This window comes from Lolium rigidum, unplaced genomic scaffold (genome assembly GCF_022539505.1).
Source record: "Lolium rigidum isolate FL_2022 unplaced genomic scaffold, APGP_CSIRO_Lrig_0.1 contig_48894_1, whole genome shotgun sequence".
Lineage (NCBI taxonomy): Eukaryota > Viridiplantae > Streptophyta > Magnoliopsida > Poales > Poaceae > Lolium > Lolium rigidum.
The window spans coordinates 19,143-30,000 of NW_025900736.1; the positions used below are offsets into that span (position 1 = coordinate 19,143).

Consider the following 10,858-nt stretch of genomic DNA (forward strand, 5'->3'; position numbering starts at 1 on the left):
ATTTTTCGTAATCGATTAGTTAACATGGTGGTTAACCGTATTATGAAAGACGGAAAAAAATCATTGGCTTATCAAATTCTCTACTCATCATTAAAAAGAATCCTATTCTTATAGGTAAATGCTCAATATCCAAGTGGGCTTACAAATTTGATCATGATCAATTGCTTTCTGGATTATCTCATGTCTCTTGATTAGTTGGTGTTTATCCCCTCAACATCGCAAGTTTCTTACCTCCAAACAAAATATTTACTTGTTACTAAAATCAAAAAGTTTAGCCTACATTCTTCCTTAGATCCCTTTTTTTACTCCGATAGTATTGCGGATCACAATCGATGCAAAGAAAATGAATGCATTTCCATACTATAAATAAAAAAGGGTAACTGTAATACTAGATCATGTCACATGACTTATTCCATTTCTACTCTATGGGATCTTACGGAGCCTGCTCATGGATGAGATGATTGGGGTATGATCATAGAAAATATTCTCCTCAAGTGAACCAGCCTATCCTTCTTGGGTAGGAGACTTACGTGTTGATTGGATGCGGAGACACCTTTGGTTGTGAATTCTAATGTGGCAGATCCGATTCTTTATCTGCATGGCCAAATGAATAATTCAAGTCACACACTCCCATAATCCGCCTTTTTTTATTTTGTAAAATTAACTTCAACTATGTTGTATTGTATCAAAATACTTCGGAGTTGAAAAGAAGTATCCAAATGACATGTGTTATTTTACAATAACCCATGTTTGTAGCAATGAAATACCACAACCTACCCTATATTATATAAATGATAATTTGAATTCTTTATGATATGCCTTCCCTATAAAGGACCCGAAATACCTTGCTTACGTATCATTGGAAAGTGCATTAACATAAATACGGCAGTAAGCCAGAGGCAGTACAAAGGTATGTAAACTATAAAAACGAGTCAAAGTAGATTGACCCACAGTAGCACTTCCACGTAATAACTCCACTAAAGGGGATCCTATTACCGGAATGACATCAATTTACGGAAGAGTGCGCGTAGAATAACAAAAGGGGTTATTCATGTTCAATCTAGTTTCAACAATACCATTATAACTGTTACAGACCCACAAGGTCGGGTGGTTTTCTGGTCCTCTGCGGGTACTTGTGGATTCAAAAGCTCAAGAAAAGCATCACCTTATGCTGGTCAAAGAACAACAGTAGATGCTATTCGTACAAGTAGGTTTGCAACGAGCGAAGTTATGGTAAAGGGTGCTGGTAGTGGAAGAGATGCCGCATTACGAGCCATTGCTAAAAGCGGTGTGCGATTAAGTTGTATACGGGATGTAACACCTATGCCGCATAATGGATGTCGACCGCCTAAAAAAAGACGTCTGTAAAAGAATAAATCTGCTTTCAAGAGAAATAAACGATTCAATGATCAAATAATAATACTAGTCTATTATGGTTCGAGAGGAGGTAGCAGGATCCACTCAAACACTACAGTGGAAATGTGTTGAATCAAGAGTAGATAGTAAGCGTCTTTATTATGGTCGTTTCATTCTGTCCCCGCTTAGGAAAGGGCAAGCGGACACCGTAGGTATTGCCTTGCGAAGAGCTTTACTTGGAGAAATAGAAGGAACATGTATCGCACGCGCCAAATTTGGGAGCGTACCACACGAATATTCTACAATAGCAGGTATTGAGGAATCCGTACAAGAAATTTTACTAAATTTGAAAGAAATTGTATTGAGAAGTAATCTCTTCCTCTAGCAGTTCCGGTTTGAGCATTTCGTTCCCTTTTTCAAACTCCACTTCTTTTCATATAGCAATCCCTGATCAAAGAGAGAACAATATCCATTTCAAAACATTTCTAACGGATTCCTTGGTTCGGACCGACGAAGTAATGGCACTCGATTATTATCAACCTGGCTGCAATCTTTTTCTGTCGGTAAGGATTGCACCAGAGCACCTTCTACTTCTAATAGGCCATGAACTATAGATAGAGAAGAATCATTCTGAGCGAGTACATCCGCCACAGGGTAAACCACCGCCTCTCAGGCCTCCCCGACGGGTTCTACCATAGAGGCCAACGATAGACAATAACTCCCCCCCGAACACAGCTTACAACTTTCATCGTACTGTGCTCTCCAAAGAGCAACTCTTCTCAAAATCTCAAAACAAAAGGTGCTGAGTTGGAATCCCATTCTAAGGATTCTTGTGGTTCCGGGGAATCCAGCTACAGGAGAACCAGGAACGGACCTATTCTGGGACATACAATGCATTACAGACGTATGATCATTACCCTTCAACCGGGTTATTCTATTCCACTTCTAGATAGAGAACAAAACTAAAGGAGAATACTTAATAATACGGCGAAACATTTATACAAAACACCTATCCCGAGCACACGCAAGGGAACCGTAGACGAGCAAGTGAAATCCAATCCACGAAATAATTTGATCCATGGACGACACCGTTGTGGTAAAGGTCGTAATTCCGGAGGAATCATTACCGCAAGGCATAGAGGGGGAGGTCATAAGCGCCTATACCGTAAAATAGATTTTAGACGGAATCAAAAAGACATATCCGGTAGAATCGTAACCATAGAATACGACCCTAATCGAGATGCATACATTTGTCTCATACACTATGGGGATGGTGAGAAGAGATATATTTTACATCCCAGAGGGGCTATAATGTACCGCGAACGGCATACTTTAACAATTTATGATGATCTCTCCAAACAGGCACAAGCTTATCGCCAAATGTCCCTTCTATTAAGAAGACCCCCCGGCCGTGAAGCTTATCCCGGGGATGTTTTTTATTTGCATTCACGCCTTTTAGAAAGAGCCGCGAAATTAAATTCTCTTATAGGCGAAGGAAGTATGACCGCTTTACCAATAGTTGAGACTCAATCTGGAGACGTTTCTGCCTATATTCCTACTAATGTAATCTCCATTACAGATGGATAAATATTCTTATCTTCAGATCTATTCAATGCCTTTGGGTATCTCTTTTTCTTTCGGGCAAGGTAATTCTTGTAGCGAGAATGGAGTTTCTACAACGATCGCAAATCCCTCAGATAGAATCTGAGAATAAAACTTTGCTGATACATTCGAATAATTAAACGTTTCACAATTAGTGAACTAAATTTCTTGTTATTACAACTAAATATTTCCACAGGTTCGAAATCATTTAATCCATAATCATGGGCAAATGCATAAATATACTCCTGAAAGAGTAGTGGGTAGACAAAGTATTGTTGACGAGATTTGTGTTTTTCTGAATACCCTTCGAATTTTTCCATTTGTATTTCTACTTGAATCATCGAGAAGAAGAATTTCTTGGTTTATCAAATGATGATACATAGTGCAATATGGTCAGAACAGGGTATTTGTTCAAGAAAAAACCAGTAGGTATAGCTAGTCCGTGAATAGCCAGCCATCGCACTGTAAAAATAGGATAGGTTCGATCTATGGTCATTGAGGGCCTCCTAAAAGGATCTACTAAATTCATCGAGTTGTTCTAAAGAATCAAAACGGTCGGTTATTAACGGAATTCCTTGTCGTCTTTCCGTGAAATACTCGTTTGGCCGAGGACTTCCAAACACGTCATAAGCTAAACCCGTACTGACAAATAACCAACCCGCAATAAATAGGGAAGGTATAGTAATGCTATGAATAACCCAGTATCGAATACTGGTAATAATATCAGCAAAAGAACGTTCTCCCGTGCTTCCAGACATGCTGAGCTCCCAAAATTTTTGTACATTCAAAAAAGGAATTGATTCTGTAAAAGATGGGATCAACCAGTAAATACAAAATTACTGATATTTCATCCTTGTGAGATTGTCAATTTTGTACCAAAGGTGTATTTTGATTATACCAAATTAGTATAGCTATCCTTCCTATGGCACAGCAATCCGGTTTTGCTTGGTTCCGAAACATAATTCCTTTTTTATCGTTTTTGTTCTTTGTCTATAGGTAAGCTATATGTTATTCACGGCATCAATAGAAAACCCACCATTTTTGGAGGTCCTACTTATTTTCATTGGCTTCGGAATAGTAGAATAATTCGGAATAGTGGCCAAAATCTTGGGAAAATCTAAGTTAATGATCAATAGGTTTGGATAAAGAATTTAGGAAGGATATTCTCATACTGACACAATACAAGGACAAGTATATGCGAAATCTATCCTTTTTTAGTTAAAAGTTTTCTTCCAATCCAATTTTTCCCTTTAAAGTTAAAGAATTTCATTAGTTAGCATAATATCTAATAAATAGAAATATAGATATAGTAGATAATCTGGTATAAAAGAAGGAAAACATTCTTTGAAGAATCAAGATTCATAATTAATCCTTGTCTTGTTTGTTGGATTAGGTCTAACTTTCTTGAACAAACTGCGAGCGTGGAACTTTATGAGATGAAATAGGGAAAGACAGAAGATAGAACTTAAAAGGATAATTGAAGTGACTCGTCTTCGAATCCACTTTGGTTGGAGTTCGAAAAAGGAATAAAAATAAAGTAAATTCAAGGAAGAGCTTTCTTTTTTTTAAGGGTCCCCCAGGGGGGAGGTCGTGGAATGCTTTTCTTCTCCTCTTATTCCATATGGAATACAACCCAGTTAAAATAAGACAGTTAAAATAAGAAGGAATAGGGGAATATTTGACCCTTCACTCCAAAAAGATGGTCCTATTGAAAAAGAAATAATCCAAAATAGAAATAAGTTTTTTTTTTCAAATTCAATTGTTTATTTATCTCTTATATTATTCCAAAATTCACCTGAAAATCGAATTCCATTTTTTCAACGGGATTCTTACTCAAATTGAAAAATTCTATAACAATCTCTTGATTCGGAATTAGGGACTCGTGTATCATCTGATGAATCTACTTTCTTTTACACTTCCATATCTCACTCTATCTTTTTTTTTAGTATTATCTAAAATAACTGATGAATTTTCCATAACTTAGGTAAGTGCTTTACCAACATATGTAGTAAAAAAAAAAAAGGAATTTAACCCTTTCATGCTTACTTTAACTAGTTATTTCGGTTTTCTACTGGCTGCTTTAACTATAACCCCGGCTCTTTTTATTGGCTTGAACAAGATACGTCTTATTTGAATTGACTGGAATGCCCTCCCTCTCTATCTATCCAAGAGATGGAAGGGCGGAGCTTTTTTTTGGTTTTTTCATCTTTTCATCAAAGAGTTGAACAATGAAGATAGATGGCAAGTGCCTGATCGATTTGATCAGGCCGTGTAGGAAAGTAATTGGAACTATCTTTCTTTCTATCAATTGAAGAAGTAATTGGAAAATAAAACAGCAAGTACAAAAATGAGTAATAAACCCCAGTATAGACTGGTACGATTCAATTCAACATTTTGTTCATTCGGGTTTGATTGTGTCATAGTTCTATAGTTGGAATTTTTTTTATCGTTGGATGAACTGCATTGCTGATATTGATCCCAAGAAAAAAACAGTAGGTATAGCTAGTCCGTGAATAGCCAGCCATCGCACTGTAAAAATAGGATAGGTTCGATCTATGGTCATTGAGGGCCTCCTAAAAGGATCTACTAAATTCATCGAGTTGTTCTAAAGAATCAAAACGGTCGGTTATTAACGGAATTCCTTGTCGTCTTTCCGTGAAATACTCGTTTGGCCGAGGACTTCCAAACACGTCATAAGCTAAACCCGTACTGACAAATAACCAACCCGCAATAAATAGGGAAGGTATTCCAAAGCATACGGCTTTCTAGATGTATATGACGGTCTCTAGACAGATGGATCTTATATGAATCATATGATGAAGTACCACATGAGTGGATATATAGGAAAGGAATCCAAATCTGCCGAATCGCTCATGTTATGATCTTCTACATCCTAGGTCTCCGCGTTCCGTCATCCGGCTTATGTTCTTCATGTAGCATTCAGATCGAATGACTCTATGAAATTACGTCGATACTTCCACATATTAACTCATGACTCAAGTTGGCTAATTTTGACTGACTGACTTCAAAGACTAAATCCTTCCAAAAAATTTGAGTCGTCTCTAAACTCTTTTCTTTGTCTCATTTCGAGCTAATTTACTTTTATCCCTTATTCTGATCCAAGTTTCAGAATTTACACTCTATTCATTCAATATTTTCCTTTTTAGAAGACAAATTTGTGCATTTGGATTATTTATCACATATAGAAATACCCTATCCTATCCATTTGGAAATCTTGGTTCAACTCCTTCAATACCGTATCCAAGATGTTCCATCTTTGCATTTATTGCGATTCTTTCTCAACAATTATTCAAATTGGAATAGTTTTATTACTTCAATGAAATCTATTTTTCTTTTTAAAAAAGAAAATAAAAGACTATTTCGATTCCTATATAACTCTTATGTATCAGAATATGAATTTTTCTTGTAAGATCATAACATGAGCGATTCGGCAGATTTGGATTCCTTTCCTATATATCAACTCATGTGGTACTTCATCATATGATTCATATAAGATCCATCTGTCTAGAGATCGTCATATACATCTAGAAAGCCGTATGCTTTGGAAGAAGCTTGTACAGTTTGGGAAGGGGTTTTTTGAGAGAAAAGAAGAATCTACTTCAACCGATATGCCCTTAGGCACGGCCATGCATAACATAGAAATCACACGTGGAAGGGGTGAGCAATTAGCTAGAGAAGCAGGTGCTGACATAGATGTTAAGTGGTGGGAATATCCATAAAGGAGCCGAATGAAATAAAAATTTCATGTTCGGTTTTGAATTAGAGACGTTAAAAATAATAAATCAACGTCGACTATAACCCCTAGCCTTCCAAGCTAACGATGCGGGTTCGATTCCCGCTACCCGCTCCATTCTCTATAAAAGGAGTATTCCTTTTGTCTAGACATGGTAAAGGCCTGTATTCAACCTTTTTGTCCACCAGTTTTTGGTACTCCAGAGCGGAGTAGAGCAGTTTGGTAGCTCACGAGGCTCATAACCTTGAGGTCACGGGTTCGATTCCCGTCTCCGCACTTAACTTAGCAGTCTATATAAAAATAAAAGGACTATTCTCTTTCTTTGGGCCAACTTTTATTCACGAGTTCCCGGCCCTAGAGGGCAAAATTGAGCAGTTTGCGAAGGCACTTGCCTCCACAAGAAGAACATGCAGGACCCCTCCCGACCTTGCGGAAAAGAAAAATGAAATGAAAGTAAAGGCGCAGTCCTCCTCTTTAAAAGCAGTTTGCCAGTTGTTTGTCTTAGTGAATACCCGATTTGTTTGTCTTAGTAAATACCTGATTTAGGTAGCCCTTTCCGGCTCTGTAGCGCCCCCTTTTTTGAGTGGGATGCAAAAGAAGGGTAAGAATAGTAAGGGATACGGTACTAGACTAACACCTAATTCTAATTAATACTTAATTTAATATAAGTAGTTAAACAGTCAACTAAACTAAACTTTTTATCATAGTACTTTACTAAATTAAGTGGGCGAGCGGCGGGAATCGAACCCGTATCTTCTCCTTGGCAAGGAGATGTTTTACCATTGAACTACGCTCGCTACGCTATATATTTTATAGCGTATATCCACTTGGGTCGACCGTCTATGTCTGGGTCGACCGTTTCGTTTCATTTTCTATTATATTAGAGTTTTCCTTATTTTTATTGTCTGTCAATGAATATTCTAATGGGACTGGAATTTCGTAATACTGAAAGAGAAGAACTAGCAATTCAGAATGCAAATTGCGTTTTAATTTTAATGCGTCGGTTCAAATCCGATAGTCGGCTTTTTTCTTTATCGAGATTCTACGAACAAGAATCTTTTTTTTTTACGAATTAAATGGGAAATCCAGGATCTTTTATGTTTTCTATCTTACAATTTTGCTAGATACAAAACAATAAAATAAATAATATATATAAAAAAAATACATATTTTGATGAAATTCCATTTTTTGTGGTACTTTAGTTGATGTTACTCTAGTTGATCTCGATCGAAGTATGGAGGTCAAAATAAATAGAATAATGATGAATGAAAAAAAGAGAAAAATCCTTTAGCTGGATAAGGGGCGGATGTAGCCAAGTGGATCAAGGCGGTGGATTGTGAATCCACCATGCGCGGGTTCAATTCCCGTCGTTCGCCCATCGCATTATTGCAAATTCAAAAAATGCAATTTCCATATTCCTAGTTACGTATTTACTTACGGCGACGAAGAATAAAACTATCGCTATATTTTTTCCTTTCGATAATATTTGTAGATATTACTCGAACTGTTCCTTTTTTATTCATGTCCGCATTTCGTATAGAGGTTAGTAAATCAGCAATAGTGTCCTTGCCCATAAGACTCTAATTCTAGGTTCCTCCAAATTTTTCTATAATCAACATGTTTTCTTTTTTTTTCATTTTGGATTTTAAAACATATACATAAAACACAATCTACTAAATTTATTCTTTGATCTAAATTTTACTTAACTAGTATTTATAATACTTCAGGAGCTAATGAAACTATTTTGGTAAAATTCAATTCTCTCAATTCTTCGGCAATCGCGCCAAAAACTCGAGTTCCTTTTGGATTTCCTTTTTGATCAATTATAACCGCGGCATTGTCATCATAGCGGATTATTATACCATCTTCAGTATTCAATTAGAACATGAAAACGTAACTCAATTGGTCTTAGTTAGTCTTCGGGACGGAGTGGAAGAAGGGCGGAGACTCTCGAACGAGGAAAAGGATCCCTTCGAAAGAATTGACCGATGAGCCGTATGAGGTGAAAATCTCATGTACGGTTCTGTAAAGGGACGATAAGGGTGACTTATCTGTCGACTTTTCCACTATCAACCCCAAAAAGCCCAACTCGCCTTACGTTAAAGTTGCCGGAGTACGATTAACCTCCGGATTTGAAATCACTCGCTTATATACCTGGTATTGGCCATAATTTACAAGAATATTCCGTAGTATTAGTAAGAGGAGGAAGGGTTAAGGATTTACCCGGTGTGAGATATCGCATTATTCGAGGAACCCTAGATGTTGTCGCAGTAATGAATCGTCAACAAGGGCGTTCTAGTGCATTGTAGATTCTTATCCAAGACTTGTATCATTTGATGATGCCATGTGAATCGCTAGAAACATGTGAAGTGTATGGCTAACCTAATAACGAAAGTTTCGTAAGGGGACAGGAGCAGGCTACCATGAGACAAAAGATCCTCTTTCTTTTCAACATAAAAATTTTCGATCTGGTAAAAATAAAATTAGTATTATATGAGTAATATGTATTGTAGACACCAGACGAACCAATGGTTTATCCAAACTTCAAAAATAGATTAATATTTTTGAATCCGTTTGTGAGAAAGCGTGAAAAGAGCCAAGAGACTTGAATTTTTGACTTCAACAATCAGAATTATACTAATTGTACATATGAAGTGATGGTTATATGTCTCACAATGAAGGATATTTGAGATTTTTTGTTTATATAAGTTTTTTCACTACTTCTATGTTGGGATTGGTTACTAGCTCCAATTTGATACAAATTTTTTTTGGGAACTCGTGGGAATGTGTTCCTATTTATTGATAGGCTTTTGGTTTACACGACCGATCGCCGCGAGTGCTTGTCAAAAAGCTTTTGTAACTAATCGTGTAGGAGATTTTGGTTTATTATTAGGAATTTTAGGTTTTTTTTGGGATAACAGGTAGTTTAGAGTTTAGGGATTTGTTCAAAATAGCTAATAACTGGATTCCTAATAATGGAATTAACTCTTTACTTACTACTTTGTGTGCTTTTTTATTATTCCTTGGTGCAGTTGCGAAATCTGCACAATTTTGATTTAGTAAAAACCATCTACCGCCAACAAATAACTTCTTTCTTTTCTCTTTTGTTGTGTAATTGTTCTATTGTAATTAATTAAATCGGTTCAATTCTTGTCCTCATATTGAAATGAATCGGGATTGATAAGGAGTTAATTAATGATGTTTGAGCTTGTACTTTTTTTGAGTGTCTATTTATTTTCGATTGGTATCTATGGATTGATCACAAGCCGAAACATGGTTAGAGCTCTAATATGTCTTGAACTTATACTTAATTCAATTAATCTAAATCTCGTAACATTTTCTGATCTATTTGATAGTCGCCAATTAAAAGGAGACATTTTCGCAATTTTTGTGATAGCCCTTGCGGGCTGCTGAGGCCGCTATTGGACTATCCATTCTTTCTTCTATCCATCGTAATAGGAAATCAACTCGTATCAATCAATCTAATTTATTGAATAATTAGACTATGGAATAATTGGACTTTTTAATTAAGTAGACATACAATCCTCTAAACAAAGGCGCACATATAACAATATGGAATATTAAGATGAATAGAAATCAATACTATACTATAGTATTTTCTTAGTATTATTTGAGAATATAAATTCTCTTTAAGTAGGTTATTGCATAGTATTCTTTTTTAACTTAAAGGAATTTTTGTAATTCATTGATATTGCAATTTAAATATTGCAATAATTTATATTGAAAAGAGGATAGCCAATTTATTGGCTAATTCGAATTCATATGTACAATTAGTATAATTCTGATTGTTGAAGTCAAAAATTCAAGTCTCTTGGCTCTTTTCACGCTTTCTCACAAACGGATTCAAAAATAGTAATCTATTTTTGAAGTTTGGATAAACCATTGCTTCGTCTGGTGTCTACAATACATATTACTCATATAATACTAATTTTATTTTTACCAGATCGAAAAAATTTATGTTGAAAAGAAAAATTTATAGATCCAATGTCACATTCCGTAAAAATTTACAATACATGTATAGGATGCACTCAATGTGTACGAGCTTGTCCAACAGATGTATTAGAAATGATACCCTGGGATGGATGTAAAGCCAAGCAAATAGCTTCTGCCCCAAGAACTGAAGAT

At 36.1% G+C, this 10,858-nt stretch overlaps 2 non-coding genes across 2 annotated transcripts; one reads left to right on the forward strand and one right to left on the reverse strand.

The window, feature by feature from the left end:
- The first annotated feature begins 6,915 nt into the window (after positions 1–6,915).
- On the forward strand, positions 6,916–6,989 carry TRNAM-CAU. Its single transcript has one exon. It is a non-coding gene; the product is annotated as a tRNA-Met (tRNA).
- A 449-nt stretch (positions 6,990–7,438) lies between these two features.
- On the reverse strand, positions 7,439–7,509 carry TRNAG-GCC. The gene has a single exon. It is a non-coding gene; the product is annotated as a tRNA-Gly (tRNA).
- Positions 7,510–10,858: the final 3,349 nt, after the last annotated feature.